At 42.6% G+C, this 16,951-nt stretch overlaps 1 protein-coding gene across 3 annotated transcripts in view; it reads right to left on the reverse strand.

Annotated features, from left to right (window-relative positions):
• The window catches only part of slc8a3 (solute carrier family 8 member 3), a 78,145-nt gene extending 72,708 nt beyond the window's left edge, over nucleotides 1-5,437 (reverse strand). For all 3 annotated transcript variants that reach the window (XM_036541759.1, XM_036541758.1, XM_036541757.1), the window contains exon 1: nucleotides 4,783-5,437. The gene's annotated coding sequence lies outside the window, so the exon portion shown is untranslated. The remainder of the gene's footprint in view (nucleotides 1-4,782) is intronic.
• Between the last annotated feature and the right edge of the window lie 11,514 nt (nucleotides 5,438-16,951).

Consider the following 16,951-nt stretch of genomic DNA (forward strand, 5'->3'; position numbering starts at 1 on the left):
AATGAAATTTTTGGCCCAACATTTGAAAACAAAAAAAAACTGCCCATTTACCTTAAGCCAAAAACCTGAAACCCCACTGAGCTCAATTTACAGTATGTTTTCTGCCAGATGAGAATGAGTGTATCCTTTTGAAACTTCATTATTCTGTCATCTGTTGCTGTCCAAACCAATCCTGCTCCACCTTCTTCACATTCAAATCACTGTCAGTTTTTAGCTTGCAATCTTAACTGCAGGCTTGAGCAGCTATGTGCAATGCACAAAGAGAAAAAAAAACTATAAATTCACTTTGTCAAGACACGTCAGCTCTGTATGATCCAGACTTCAGACAGCATAGAATTTTTTTAAAAGTAGTAAAGAAAACATTTCAGGAGTGAATGTGCTCACTGCTGTTTCTCAGTCAAAACAGACAGACAAGAAGTAACTTTAACTGTAAAGGCTACAACTCAGCAACCTCTTGTTTATGTACACATCTCTGAACTGATATTTAAAACTCTTGATTTCATCTGCCACAGGCCTGTCTGCCAAATATCAAAATCAACCTGCCACTGTTTTATTGCTATAATGTCACAAAAACAAATAATACAGGGGCTGCTCAGACAAAACCTGTATGGGTGAAATGAATGAGGCTTGGCCTCAGCCTGATGAATATTTGGCCTATGTCACCAGCACCTAACTCTCCAGAAAAGTCAAGCCAGAGGTTGTCAACCTGTAGTGCCATAACATATATTATCCAAGCATTTTCCCCTTTCAGAAAAGTACTTGGCAATGATAGGAATTTTTAAAAAGTAACAGTGAATTACTGATGGTCAAAAGCAGTGACTGAATATAATTATGACAGCAATGTTTTACATTTGGAACACATAAATGCCACATCAGACAGACACATCCTGACTACTGCTAGCCAGAGTTTGTCATGGCAATTTGTGGTGAATCCCTCAATGCACACCTACAAGTGATTTGAGCAGTTTTTTTAATACATTCATTTTCCAGTGTAGTGAACTACATCTTCTATGTTAATCAATCAATCAAATTTTATTCTTCATAACACATTTTTATGATAGATATTGTAAATAGTAAGTGCTGGACATAGAGTAGTGCATAGAGCTTAGTGCCGGGGAATCAAAAAGCCAGAAAATCCAAGGCCAGTCGGAAAAAATGGAGGTTGTTCCCTGACTATGAGGTGGTTGCGAGACTCCTGGAAAACTGGAAAACTTACACGACACTCACGGCCCCTGCATGACAATGTCTCTTGTGTGCTATTCACCAGTTTTATCCCATTTGTGTTGCTTGTTGGCCGAAATAAATTGTCATAGGTGAACTTCCATTTGAGAGAATTGGAAACAAAATCTGTAACAGTGGGTACACCACAGATGAAAGGTGTCTTATAAAAAGGGCAGTCTTGTTGTGAAACTGGTAAAGCTGTGTGAATTTATTCAGTCCTTTCCAGAAGAATTAAAATCCATTCCCCTCAATCGTTCAGTTACTAACAATTAATGTATATTTCATTGTTCTAGTGTACAAAGCAAGGGTGTAGGTTTGATTTGAAAAGTGGTGGGGACAAAATGTTAGCTAAGTATACTAGCTACTAATATAACATTAATATGCCTAACTATTTTTGTTTGGTAATCAGAAAAGTGGTAGGGACATATCCCCACCGTCCCTACCATCAATTACGCCCATGGTACAAAGGTTAAATTATTGGTTGTGCAGTTCTAATAACATTGTAGCCAAAATAAAATAACCGTCTGATGTGGACTCAAAGCCTTGTATTCTTTTTCTAAAAAAGCAGTTACATTTTATTCCATGAAACTGTACACATCTAAAAAAAGTTAATTGTATGTTGCTTTGTCTTTTGTGGCATCCAGATAGGGTTTAAACATAAAGGTTGTTTTGAAGGTATGCAACTTACAGCCAGATTCAGCCCTCATGTTGACACGTGTCTGACAACAAAACTGAAACTAAAAAAAATGAAAAAGATCTCGTCACATTTTACAAGTATACTTCTACATAAAATTGCACAGTTCTTGACTGATATTTGTACCTGGGCTACATATCATTAGACAGGTATAATGAACTCGTAAACTTGAATCACAAGATTCACTTGATTTAAAGATATCAAAGTTGTGGCAATTTCAGAATAAGACATGAGATGCTGGTTTATGCGTTTCCCCTGCAGACTCTCACATCATCCCCTTGAATCAAGACAAATGTTTGACTTGTCCCCATTTGAGAAGCTTGGATCTCTAACACAGTGAGCGAGTCTCATCTCTTGTCAGAAGTGTTGCCATGTAGCCGTGAAGTTTGTACTTTGATCTCAGCTCAGACCACACGGGTTTTATTGGTGCTGTGCTTCTGGTAATTGAGACTGAATGTCCCTTGGTCATCTGAGCCTACTGTGGGTGTTTAAATGGGAACTCACTCTGGATGAATCTGCTATAGATAGTTACACCTCCCACTGGAGTCAAGACATATGTTTGATGAAGGAATTTTAAAAAGTGGTCTTTTAAGGTTGCTGGATCCCTGCTTTTACCAGCCCAAAAGCCCTGGTTTAGTGTTTAGGCTACTGCAAAAGAGCAGCAAATTAAAGATTCTGTAAATCCCACACTATCTGTAATCACATCCATATGCAATCCACATGTTACACATGGTGAATTCATAAATATAAAGTCTGCATAGGCCCACACCATGTGTGGCAGCACTGAATTTAGAAATGTGCCTCCAGCTATGACGAGATACACATCCTAATTATCATACTAATTGATGGTTTCAGCAAATGCGCTTTCTGCATTAACTACAATCCTTTAATTTCCACAAAAGATAAGTTCTAGCATCACCCAGCGCAAATCTAACACATGCCAACATCGTAGTGTAACTTACGAGAATCACCTTGCAAAATGAGTTCAGTGCATTCACCCTCACTTCAAAACGAAATCTGAAAAAACTGTGTTATGCCTCGTGCATAACGAATCGGTCAAAACGCTTCTAACTTTGAACACTGTAGCTTACCACAACATAGGTAAATATAGACGACACGTTGCATATCGCTCGCAGGGAAGAGAATAAACTGTACCCTGCATATTGTGGTTTACCCTGCTTCAGATTCATTTCAAAAGATCACTATTACCGCTTATGTTAGAATCAAAAGACCGACAACATGCACAGCTAAAGTGACACCCTGTAATTATACATGAATGGGAGAAAGAGAGACGTACGGACGTTGTTTCCAATGTTTGTATGGGGCATTGGAATGAACAGTTTGTATTAGGTTAACTAAACATATGGGTCTATATAAAGCTTGGTTATAGCTCTCTTCAAAAAGTGACAATCCTTTACAAAATTATAGAACTCACATGCCTGGTACATGGTGCTCAGCTTCGCCTGGTTCCCACAAATGAACAGATTTTACGTTCGCAACCGGAAGGTTTTCATTCTCTGTGTAGGCCCAAATTTAATACAGCAAACCCTGGCGAAAACGCAACAGCGTGAGAAAGCTGACGAAGTGTACAGGACTGAAATGAGCCCCATGAATCTCTCTTTTCCTATTTTGGGAAGAGTCGTTGCACGATGGATATTTGAGTCCCCAGTAAACAAGAACTCAGCATGGCGAGATAAAGTACATCAGCTGCTGCTAAATTAATCATAATATACCCGAGTTTTCTCTCTCTTGTGCCATCCTCGACCCGCTTTACCTGAGAGGGAATCCCTACAGTGTATGATAACATAAATACATAAGTGGGGGGAATTCACAGCCCACCGACTCTCCTCGTTTATATGACATGGCACAATACAGACAACATGAGGAAATGTCCACAAAGACATTATGCTCTGTTTTAACACCTTCATCTAATTTGGTTGTCATCATAGACAATTGCTTGAGTACCAGTAAAGGGCTAAATGAACGGTAATGGCACCATTAAGGCAACGGTGAGACAGATTTAAAACCTTTTAATTTGATCTCACTTACCTCTATTATTATTTGCACCATGTAATAGAAACGGTTTTTAATCTATTCGAAATCCTGTGAACGGATTAAAGTGTGCGTCTTCGGTACAGCAAAATACTTGCCATTATGTAACCTTTAAAAAATATATATTTACAGTCGTCTTTCATTGTTTCCATGACATGTTCTATGGTTTGGCATGAGAAACACTTAAAACAGTATGTCGACAGACATTTACCTGTCCATAGAACGTTAGATGGAAAGAGATGCACCGAGAAAACCTCACACTAAAATTAGTATCTGTGCATGGCTACAACGCACAATGAGCCTCAACTAAATGACGAACATACAACGCATGTTGAACATGAACTGGCCCGTTCAACGCACTCGAATTCCCCCACCCCCTTCCATGTTTTACGGTTATGAAGCCATGGCGATGGCCCCAGGTAATTCACTGTATATGTCATTATACACGCAAAACGTGTATGTAAAAGTTTGAATCGTCAAGACTATATTAACAATAGGCTACTAATAATAATTGTAGCAACAGCGTATAATAAATCGTAATACGTCTGTTGCTATGAATAGCAAGCACTTAAGTATAGAGTCGTGCGTATTCTACACAACACTGTCATTTCTACCGGCGTCAAGACGGAGCATCATGTCTAGAATAGCCTCAAAATTGCCATATACCGGATAGTTCCTCCCCTCTCCCCTAAACAGAAGGCGGCTGCATAATCCACTGCTACTTGCGCAGAAGCACTAGGTTAGTGTTAAACAACTGACCACACCAGCTGTAAACCCACGCGAATATCAAGTAGCCTACTCATGAATACACGTACCTGGATTTGTGTATATTGTTTCTTCAAGAGAGGGGGTGTTGTCAGAGGGCAGGCGGAATATTCCCCTCCTTTATTATTTTTCTTTAAATTGGATATAGTAAGTGGCTACTTTCAACGTATATTTGTCTGTTATACCCGCCTCCTCTTCTTCTGTCAAAGGTGTATATCCCTCTCGATGAAAGAATACCCCTGGGGCGATCGCCTTTCCTCACGCACGCCAAAGCGGATCCCAGCGCCGGTGGATCGATCGAGCCGGTGAAGTGATGGCTCTCTTCGCCCCTCTCTCGCTCGCCCCTTGGTCGGCTGCTCTTTTCCGCCTGTTGGATAGACTGCTCTCCCAGCTGTCAGCGACTAGGAGGACAAGCCGAGATCGAAGCGCCAATGATCGCTGTAAGCTTTGAATCCATGCATTCGGCTCTTCCCCGAGACCACAGCCACAGCAGTGTTCCCCCTCCTCTCCTGTCTGCGTTAGCGTAGAAAATATAAATGTGGTCTTCTCGCGGTTTCGAGTCGATTAGCTGTATAAAATAAACAAATGCAATGTAATAGCATTACAATGATACAAAAATATACGTACAAATATAAATGCTATTGACAGGTCTCAATCCATTCTTTTAAAATGAATATCCTTTTCATTTTTAGGAGAAGCGAGCGGGGTGAATGCGGCGAGGAATCGAAAGCTCCAGTTTCCCCCTTTTCCTTCAATTTGAATTATCTGTTTTATTTACAGCATATACGCCTATCCTCTTCCTCGGAAGGGATGCCCATTCTCTGAAGCATCGCAAGAGCGAATTCAAATAGCAAGTCTCAACTAGCACAGCCGCGCGCCCCCTGCCTCTCCCTCCGCCTCCCTATACCAAAAATCAGACACACACGTCTACGTCACTGTATCAGCTGGGAGAGAAACCTGCAACATAAACCATGAATATTTATTATTGCAACTGTGGAAGGAGGGATGATGGAGAACAGGGAGCATGAGAGGAAAAAATCACATAACGAAAAAAACGACTGGTAATATATATAAATATATGTAACAAAAACTGTCAATTGGATAGAGAACGGTTGCGTTTCTTTTCGCCAACGTTACTAAAACAGATCAGTTGCTCTTCCACGTTGAACGTCCCCTGCACAGTGACCGAGTTCAGGAATTTTCCAGAACTGCCTGTGATTGCTGCCTGTGATTCTCGCTGCTGCGAAAACAAAAGGGCTTCAAGGTCCTCACGCACAGTACAGATCACGAAAAGGCACACGGAGTAAAAAGCTTACTACACTCTCGGATCGATGCACATAGGCAGAACCTCCCTGTCACACCTGAAGTAGGCACGATTCATTGGAATAGCAAAACAAATGTTTTCAACATACTGACGCCTCACCCGTTTTCCTATCAACAAAACTCACAGTATGCACCAACTCAGCCCTTAGACAAACACCTGCTCTTCATATTTATATTTTTGAAAGGGTTGGTCTATATTTTCATCACATTGTAAGCAGATATCCAGAGCCAGCAGCTGAGTGGGTAGACCAGCCAGAGCAACATAAGTGGAGTCAGTCAAGCCCAAGGACATCTGAGCATGCACCTGGGGAAAGTTCAGTAAGCAGGCACTATCATCATAATGTTCACAGGACTGTCAACAAAGGAAGACTATTGGCAGAGTGACTCCTTTATCCAATATCCGATATTTGATTAAATCTAGCAATTAGAAAAACCCCTGAAATGTGATTGTGGTGGTCATACGTTCATGTAGTGGTCAATATAGTGAATCAATGGATTAAAGATGAGCTACACAAGGTTTTTGTTTAAATACAGGTTAGGACAGATCCCACTGATGAACAGTGAGTCTCTTTAATGCAAAAGCTATTTGAATCTCTGCAAGTCAAAAAAAAAAAAAACTAATTTAAAAAAATGGCAAAAATTCTACAATTAACTATCAGTATACTTCAGCCAATAAAATGGCAAACTTTCATTAGGTTGACAAGTTAATATTTTACTCTTTAATATGCAAATTAATACATAGCTCGAAGCAGCCATCCCAATTTCATCTCCATTTCAGGATGATACCATTGGTCATGCATACATCCAGTGTGTTTTCTACATGTATACAGTATAACTTTATTCAAATTGGATGAAAATTTAAAGCAATTCAATTCAACCAGTCGAGTTCACCCGACAGTTAAGTGAAGTCACGATTCAGTGAAGAATCACATTTGTGTATATCTCTGTTTCCTAAGCTCTGCAGTGTCTGCTCTGGTTACCAGAGAAGCAGAAGATTTTATTGACTAATAAGAAGTGCAATGATGCAGCAACAATGAAACAAGTCCAACTAGAGAGTGTTGCTGTATGGTATTTTTTGCTCTTAAAAAAATGCGAGAGGCAGAAACATCCTTCTGCGCTGAGATTTTCATTGGATTTAATCATTGTGTTTAGCAATTGAAATGGCATCAAAGCCAAGCAGACACAGGGCTTACAGCTGAACAGAGGGACATGTTTTTGGTGAGTTTTTCCACGCAGGCCAAAAAGAGTGTTCTGTAGGGCTAGAGCCTTGCTTAGCGGGAAAATCAATCGGATTAGACTTTAATTACAGTGCTGAGGACTATAGTATGTTATCTTATTAGCTTGTTCAGATTGCAATGCGTGTTAGACATATGTGTCATTTAAAAGCAATCAGGCCACAGATGGACAGTGGAGTGCCAGTCTGGTCAGGTGACTCCCTCTCTCCTCTGGCACATCTCAGCACACCCCTCGGAAGAATTTACTAGTCGTCACGCACGCTCACTGCTTCTGCACCCGCCACTGAGGAGGAGCCTTTCATCAATGCAAAATAAATGTGCTGAGATTTAATGAAGTTCTTTTATCTTTGTGGAGGAAGAGAAAGCAGAGAGGGTAGACCATTTCTGCTCTCATTTGCTCTTTCTTATTCTCATACATGTTTAAGACTGTGCACTGGGCATTTCTAATGAGCAGCAGCTAGCCAACCTGTCAGTGCTGTTTGACCCGCCCAAATTATCCAGACTTCTCTAGCCAGCCTGGTCCTCTCCCTCCCATGGCTCCTGCCGTACAGTCTCTTTCCTTACTTCCTTCCACAGTCTACAAGTTGCATGACACGTTCCCTCTCAACCTCCTGGCCCCAGCATGCTGTGCTTAATGTAGGGCAGATAATTCCACAGGAGCCTGCCCTGGGGAACAGTACTCTATATATTTTTTTTCTTTACTCTGTATTGTAGTCCACCAAGGATAAGGGTACTTGTGACATAAATAACTAAATATAATAACCATTTCATGAAAATGAATGGCTAATTAAACAACCATAGTAGTAGTAGTAATAATACTAATCATCGTAATCATCATATATGCATAATAATGTGTTAATATATGGGTCCTTACAGGATTTCACCTTATGGAAACCATGTCAGCAGAATGGTCTATTCCCAAAGATTGATAACTAGTGGTGCACAGCCACCCTAACACAAGATATGGTCCAAAGCACAACCCTCAGGTAATGGGAAGAGCATCTGGGGTAAAGTTCATACTAAGGAAGAGAGGCCATAGCAGAGGCCAGCTTTAAGGTAATATGCACAGCAGACAGCGTAACAGAGGCCAGTTTTTGGGTAATACACAGGGCACCGCTGAACAAGGGGTCAATCTCAACTCAATATGGGGGATAGAGAAGCGAATATGGGCGAGCCTTGTAGCTGGCTGTGGGGCAGTGAACCCAACATGGGTCAGCACTGTGGAGTAATGCGAGGTCAAGGCTCCTGGCACCACAGGGCACAGCTGCCGAAGCGTGACTCATCTGAATCACTGTGGGGAAGAGGTCCTCTGGGAGACACTCCAGGAGAAAGACACTTGTGGTGCCAGGGTTATGTGGGCCAGTCTTCAGGGGAAGACTCAGACACAGGGTTGTTGCAGGTTTCACTGGTGGTTTTCAAGAGCAGGTGATTCAATGACTTGTTACAATTGTGAATTTGAGGAGAAATGAGGACCAGATATGAAACTCATACTGAAGCCCTGGAGATGTCCAATCCCACTCCAGGCGATCAGGAGAGATTAAATCTAAACGAGCAAAAGAAGAACATTTTCCGGTTGTAACCACATTCACTGCAATGCCAAATGGGAGCTGTGTGTGTGTTAATGAAGGATTAAAATGGTTAAATGATCTAGAGTGTATGTGTGTGGGGAGGGGCGTGTTTGTTATTAGTGATAGATTCCCAACATTAATGCAGCTACATTACGGTGGGAGTACATTAGTGGGTAGGAAATTAGACTCCAGACGGATCAAGAGGGTTTGCGTCCCATGTGACCCCGCTGTTGTGAGTCACAAAGTACCTGAGCAGAATTGCCTTTATCAAATCCTTAATATACAAATGGATGCCATGCAGAATATAAGGTGGTAGAAAAGGAAATATCACGCACTGTAATGTGCTGCAAACACACTGGGCAGTTGCGTATATTGAATATTGCAGACGTGATGCCGAGTGACAGTGCTGGCCCTGGGCTGAAATCCCACCTACTCCCTCTCCGGTCTGAGTGTCTGTAGACACTGTCACATATCGACTTCATCTCCTCGCTGACCGCTAACTGCAGCCCAAAGTGAGGTCCCAGCAGGCCCTCTCCACTGTCAGGCCTGACGAATAGGGCCTCAGTCAGGGAGGGGAGGACGGAGTGCTTCCCGGCTACCCTCCTGCGTCTCGGAAAAAGACAGAGAGAGAGGGGGGGGAAAGTGGGAGGGAGAGTGCTCAAGTCTGAGGTCCGTCCCGGCATCCAATCACGGACATGCTGGTCGGAGATTGTATGCCAGTGTGTGCCTGTCCCACCACACCCACTGCCCTGGTCTGTCTCCATGACAACATTTGGCCCAGTGTGTCCCGGGGAGTGGAAGTGACGGGGGCGATATGTGTGCATTCGGTTTCCCTCATTATGTAGGGAATGAAATAAACAGCCGGGAGGTGCATTTGTTCTGCGTGGACTCCCCCTCAGCTGCCAGCACGGGGCTATTTATAGACACAAAATACTAAAACAAACGAAATAAATGAAACGATAAGAGGGCAGGATGAGATATCAAAGCCCTCCCCTCTCTCCGCTCCTCTGTCTTCCGCATCGCATCACGTACCCCCCCCCCCCCCCCCCCCGTCAGCTGTGGAGGAGCGAGGCCGCAGAGCCTGCGCCTGAGTCTCAGCCCAGGAGGGGGACGGCGAGTCTGAGGAGGCAGAGGGCAGCAGCGCGCAGCTGTGAACCTGCAGTCTCCACACGCAGCTCAGCGAGCACCATCCACTCGGAGCCAATGGAAAACCTCAAACATCAAACGGCCTCTTTCAGGTCGAGCACTGCGGACACTGCTAGTCTTTCATAGGTTTTTTTTTGCTTGGTGTGTGAGCATGTGCATGCGTGTGTGTGTGTGTGTGTGTGTGTGTGTGTGTGTGTGTGTGTGTGTGTGTGTGTAAGTGCGAAGGAGAAAAAGAGAAAAAAAGGAAGTGCACGGCAAACCCCCCAGACTGAGTTAAGGAGGAGCGTGGAAGCAGGCCCTAACTCGGCTGTCTGTGCCGGAGACGGTGAGGAGAGACGTTTATGGGGCCTGATGGGCCAGCCAGGCAGAGAAGGTCCACCTCATGACTCCACCTCACAAAAATGCTGCGAGGGACACGACAGGAAGGCAGAAGAGAACAAAAAGAAGTTACAAGGACACATCTACAGGAGTCCCACATGAACTGCCATCTTGTAGATATGTAGTTTGGAATGGTAATTTGGAACAGTCCCAGTTTTTATAGACACCATAAAGGTGTTGTTCACCACTGCAGCACTGGCTTACATGATCAGCCAGCAAGCTGCTGACACTTCAAAATCCTGCAAAGCATCCTGGGATGATGAGGATGTCAAGTGGAGAGAATGTAAATTCAGTGCATTCTGTATACACACAAATTAAAATGAAACCACTAATACTAATAAGATTGATTTAAAGAAATGCTTTCATATATAAATTGATCAGCATGCAGCTGAATGGAATGAGGAAGACAAATTATTATATACAAATCTTTTACATATGAAAACAAATACAAATACAAGGGGACAAAAAGGTCAGAAGAAGCCTCAATAGTCAGGCCAAGAAGGTTCTCGTGCTCACACATTACAGAGAGTTTGGAAGGAATTTGGAAGGAATTTTAAGATTCATTTGTGCAACAGCTACGTACACCTGTATCTATATGTGAAGTTACTGTAAATGCATTGTACCAATCGCCTGTTAGTTATGGTAGTTACATTACATTACATTACATTACATTACATTACATTACATGAATAGCAGACGCTTTTATCCAGAGTGACTTCCGGCACAATAGAAAATAAGTGTGTCCATTCAGTTAAATTCCTAAGTGTATCCAATCAGTTAAACTAGAGCTGGTTAGTCTAATTCTGGTTTAGGTATGATGGCTAGCTAGGCTATTTTAATCACACTTCATGGCATTTCTGGCCTAGAGAATGTATTTTTCATATCTGGACAGTAGGTTATAATTTATATCCTACCCGATGATTTTTCTACTGCACAAACTGCAATATTGTCTCAGCCAGTCAGGCAGTAAGCAGCACATTTCTGCTGAGAACAGGAACTCACAATTGCTGGAGGGGTAAGACTTGCTCGTTCTGAATGAGAGGCTGTGACTGAATCATTACTGTATTTCAGTGTAGGCTGAAATCACGAGGAGAAGATACCAATTGTAATTTTAGCTAGCTGGTTAATTGGGTGCATTTTCTGTCTAAAAATGTTCATGAATTATTCTGCTCTTCAGAAGTGAGTAAAACATTAAGCAGCAGAGCTCTGTTCTATTTTTGAAATGAAACAGGGGGGACACAGAAAGGCTAAACAGAGAGTAAGAGTCTGCCCCGCTATGTAGCTTTTTTTAGGCAACCAAGGCCCATTACAAAAAAAGGTGACCTCAGTTTAAACCAACAGTCTGAAATCTAGCCCATTGCACAAACAAAAATGACTTATATAAATGACTTATATAAAAAAATTAAGAAAAGATACCACAGTAACATGAGGGATCGAAGAACATGACACTTTTGAATATTAGCATCAGTACTGTGATTTAAGCAACTGCTGTATTAGAATACAAGGATGACAGCTAGGAGCTGTTATTACTTTTAACTAGCAAGAGCATTCACCCATGCTATAGACTGCAAGCTATCTAGGGTTATCTTCAGGATCATCTCTTTTTGTCGGCATTGATCTCTCTACCACTAACTCGACCATGCAATTCAACAGCTTTCAATGGTAACTATAAGTCATCCAAAAAAAAAAAAACCCCACAATGCAACTACAGTGGCTACACTCTGTCCATTCGTTTCTTGGAAATATAATAACCAGAAGCTAGCAAACCACAGAACAAATTTTACATATATATGTATGAATCACACTGCATGGAGAACAACCATGAAAGGAAGTCCTGCTGTGTCAGAGGGGTATGCGTCCTCATTGTCAGTATACCAGCATCTTCTTCTTTATATCATTCATTTGGGGAATATATGTTCTCCTTTCTTCTCTCATGAATCTCCTTTTATAAAAGGAATAGCAATCAAATGTCAGCACACAAGCGGAGGCCACCTAAATAAATGCCCCTTTAAAAGCCCTGGTTTCCATGTTCCCATCAGTTCTAATATTAAACTGTTATGCACACAGTTGTGCATTTTGCAGATGTAGATATTTACAAATTGTTATTTACATTATAGACACATTTAGGTATGTACAAAATAAGCCATTCACTAAAGTGTATTTGTCAGAAGTAAGGACAAACTGAGTGGTGGGGCTGAATGAATTCCTGGAGTTCCAGTGATGGACTTTTAGTCATTTCTGTTTCAGCTGAGAGGTTCACTACAGGATTTAAAGCTAAGGACTGATGCTGTTTAAGAACACCAATACTGTACTTCACCAATGTCTTTATTTAGATCTTTTCTCTTAAACTGTCCTGATATTAAAATAACACAAATCATACATATATAAATCACACTGAAGAGTATGCAAATGACATAATGAATCATAAAATATCTATAAATAGCTGTAAATAGCCATAAAACACTGGTAATGTAATGCCCAGGAGAATCATAATGTGAAGCCCAGCCAAGTGTGCTACAGGCATTCAGATCACAGTTACAAATAGCACGCTCATCGTCACTGCAGGTGACACCGTATATAGAGATCTGCCTACAAAGGCAGAAGGCCTCAGGCGCAGACATGACCAAAGTGCTGTCATTGCTGGGGAGGAGAATATAAGCAAGGTAGAAAAGAAAACCCAAACTGTTGCGGGTGTGGATTTATGAGGAGCACTTCCAGGGGAGAGGGGGGACCTGCAGGGTGCAGAGCCCAGCGCACAAACGCCACTTCTGCTCCTCAGACTTAATTAGTTCTCCCAGCCGTGGAGCTGTGCAGTAAATATTGAATTTGATTTCTTCTTTTCTTAGCCAGCCCATGAATATTTGATGACAGATTCTTGCGATTTCAATAAAAAATTGAAGAGCACGTGTTGGGTGGACTTGGCCTGCATCCTGGAGCAAGTCCAGCCATGCATTCCCTACAGCACATTTGCTCTGCTTCAGAACCACCAGAACTGGCCTAAGCATGCATCTGAACAGCACCTGGCCCCTGCACATCCCTCAGTAAAGCAGCGACATGGGTGATGAACAGCCTGATGTCAATCCATCAGTCATTATTTGGCATCACATCTTTCATATCAAATATATTCAGATGTATCCCTGGTTTCGGAAGGGACATAAGGTAACTGACATGACAGAAACACTGTCAATCCATTCAGTGCCACTGTGTATGTAAATGGAATAGTCATATGTAAATGATGCAACACCAGTAATGGCCACTTGACTTGCTTGCAGGTACTTTTTGCAGAGCAGACTGGTGTCAAAGGAAGCAATGGCTCGTATGTGGATTTATGAGTGCTCTGATCAACAATGAGTTAAAGGTGTCATATGTGCACATGCAGGATTTGAACATTTTTTCACTCTCTGCTTGCTAAAGTCTAGGCAGGGACAGATGCTGGATGAGGATGCTAAAACCACTAAAGTATCATTTTATATCACTTTAACGGAACGCAAATAAGGAATAAGGGCTTTTTGGTCTTTTATGGCAAACGCTGAAGCTGATGGAGACACAACTTTAAGCATTACTGAACAACGGTTATCTGTGTTTCCGTCCAGTTGAGCATCACCATAAACGTTTACACATATGCCCCACGGGTCAACTCCCAGAGGCCAAAGTTGAGGAGTAAAGCTTAAAATAGATCACTTAACTTTTGCAGAGCAGTGGGGGTGTTCCGTGCAGACCCTTGAAATGGGTTCCTAAGGCTCAATGGGAGAATATGGTATGAGGTCTGACGATACAGAGAGGCAAAGCACAAAAGAGGGAGGAGATCAGTATGGGGGCATGGACTTGGTGGTGTGGCATCATAAGATGGAAGATATTTTTTAAATTGCCTTTTTGGGCATTTTGATTGAGCTGGAGTGAATGGTTGCCAGCAGAGAAACAGGATTAAGTCAAAACTGCAGCCAAGCCCACAATTCCTTCCACTCATTGCCAATAGCCTTCACCTCCTGCAAGGAGCCATCGCCAGCTTTGGGCACTGTAGATATTAACGTGCGTTAATAGAGTGTGGACATGCGTACCTTGCACACATTAACTGTGGTCAAGGCAAAATGGCAAGAAGAAGCATGTGGTCCAAAGCCAGATTCATAAATGGATGAAATTACGAGTGGCATCACAGTTTGTCTGGACTCAGCCAACATATAGCCAGTGTCTCTGCTCCTTGGGTAGTCTGCAGCACAACCTGTATAGCACAGACTCGGTGAACAGAGAGGGTACCGATACTCAAAGTGTCATCCCCTGTGAGACATCAGCCCAAATATCCCAGTTATGCCTGTCATGGAAGCATGTCACTGGCTCATTAGGCCCAGGTCTTCCAGTGGAGGAGGACTGAGCACCAGCCTGGTGCTGTTTCCCCAGGAGGAGAGAGCATGAGGGCCAGCTGCCCCCCCCCCCGGTGCTGTTTCACTGGGACTCTGGGCTGGGTAAAACTGAGACCCGATCCCTTTCCGCCTCCATCTCTCGGCGCGGTGCACATCAGTGCTGCATGTGCACGCTGGTGAATGCAAGCGCGCACACGAGAGCGGATTAAAGGATCAGCAGCGTGCCGCTTTGCTCAGCTGCTGGCCGAGCTGCATGTGGTGACACTGGCATCGCCAGCGTCCTGCGGTGCTGCTCCACCTAGCGTGCCTTTAATCCGGCATGAAATAAAATGAACGAGTACACTCAATGGGAGAACATTCCCGAGAGCTGGTGTGAGTGAGGACCGACATCTCGACTGTGTGCGACGGTGCGTATTTGCTATTTGTGTGGGGTGGTGGGGGGTGTGTCTGCTGTCTCAGATCTCCCCTGTGGGGTGCCCATCTCCCCACCCTCATGGTTCACTGCAAGTGGTTTAATAATACATGGTAATGAACAGCATTAATTTTGTAACATCTTCATCCTTCCTGGTCTACATGATGTATCACTGGTGGGAGGCATAGCTGACAGATTCTGGGGGGAGAAGAGCCCTGTGTCAGAATCTGACACTGGCCACTGTTCCTGTATGTCTATGTATGTGTGTGCGTTTGCGCACACAAGCTGTCAGGCTTCGGCTGGTGATGAATGAAATTCCTTCTGAAGACAGCAGCAGGACAAAAATGGGTGTGTTAATATCCCCCTTTCAGGCATGGGGGGGGGAGACTACACTAGTAATTGAGGTGTCTTCTGACATTCTATTTTTGAAACAACCTCCAACGGCCGTCGAAATGTCTACGGAGTAACAGTAGTACTTCACAATTCCTACAAGGCAGCTTGACAGGGGTGCACAGTACACATCAAACAAACAGGAAAAGCATTTATTTCCTTACAATATACTACTTCTCTTCTGTAATCAACGGACAAAAATAACCTCTGAAAGACTGCAGCGTTATTGCAACCTCCTCCAAAAACAACTCAAACAACAAAAAAAGAAAAAAAAGGCTGAGTGTTAACTGCCGAGCGTGCAGATCAAGACTGCATGATTCATCAGCACTGTGGATTTTCCTGCATATTTGTACTCTTCTCACAGCTGAGGTTACACTGGGTCACCTCTTTGAAAAAAAAAAAAACATTATCCTTCCTATGTCCTCAAACTGGGAAAAAGGATTTGGACCAGACATGAGATCAAATGTAATTTCAGCTTACAATCGTCACAGATTTTCAGTCCATATAACAGCTATACCAAATTGTCAATACTACGTTTCAATGATCAAAGCAGAATTATGTTATTACAAATTCTACACCAATGATATGTGCACCTATGACTCCAAATAAAAGGGTTAATGCAGGCACACTGGGACCAATTAATCAAGGACGAAGCAGCATTCATTTATTAATTTGCACACCAATTTCACTCAAATAAATTCAGAGCTATAAATGACAGAATTCCACCAACTACTGAAAATAAGTGAACACTTATTGAACACTAAAGTGAACCCTAAAGCCACTGTTTCAAGCTTTAGCCCCCACAACAAATCACTGGTTGCACTGACTGATCCTTGTCCTTGAACTAAAAAAAACCTCTTTGACAGCAGTCAGGTCTGTAGAGATTCGGGCAGCATTAAGTGGTGTTTAAAAGTCCTTGACCGACAGATCATGGGTTAAAGCTCCATGTAGGACATGTTATGTTATGATCTCCAGTGGATGGTACTTTTACCCCTGTGGAAGGTACTTTTCCTAAAATGTCCCAGTAAAATAAACAACAAACATTTCATGTTAACATTTACTCATTCAGCAGATTGTCTTAGCCAGAGAGACTACAAAACCCCCCAAAAAACAGTAAACTTAAAAAATATGAAATGATTATAAGTGACCCTGCATAACAGCATTTGCTAGTTAAATGAATAATAAAGTCATTTTGTTCCATTACGGTGAGCACCTACGCTGTGACCCAGTAGAGCTCTGTCACCGTCAGGAAAAGGCTAACATATTGTGATATTCATAAATTACTGCATCACGGCCATAAAAGGGGGAAATGATTAAATCAAGGCAGGCTATTTAAAATGAGCCATTCTAGTTCAATCAGCACACACAAGGGTATGTCTAAGGAATCTGAATGAAGACGGGATTCGGTG

The sequence above is a fragment of the Megalops cyprinoides genome, chromosome 12, assembly GCF_013368585.1.
Source record: "Megalops cyprinoides isolate fMegCyp1 chromosome 12, fMegCyp1.pri, whole genome shotgun sequence".
NCBI classification, from domain to species: Eukaryota; Metazoa; Chordata; class Actinopteri; order Elopiformes; family Megalopidae; genus Megalops; species Megalops cyprinoides.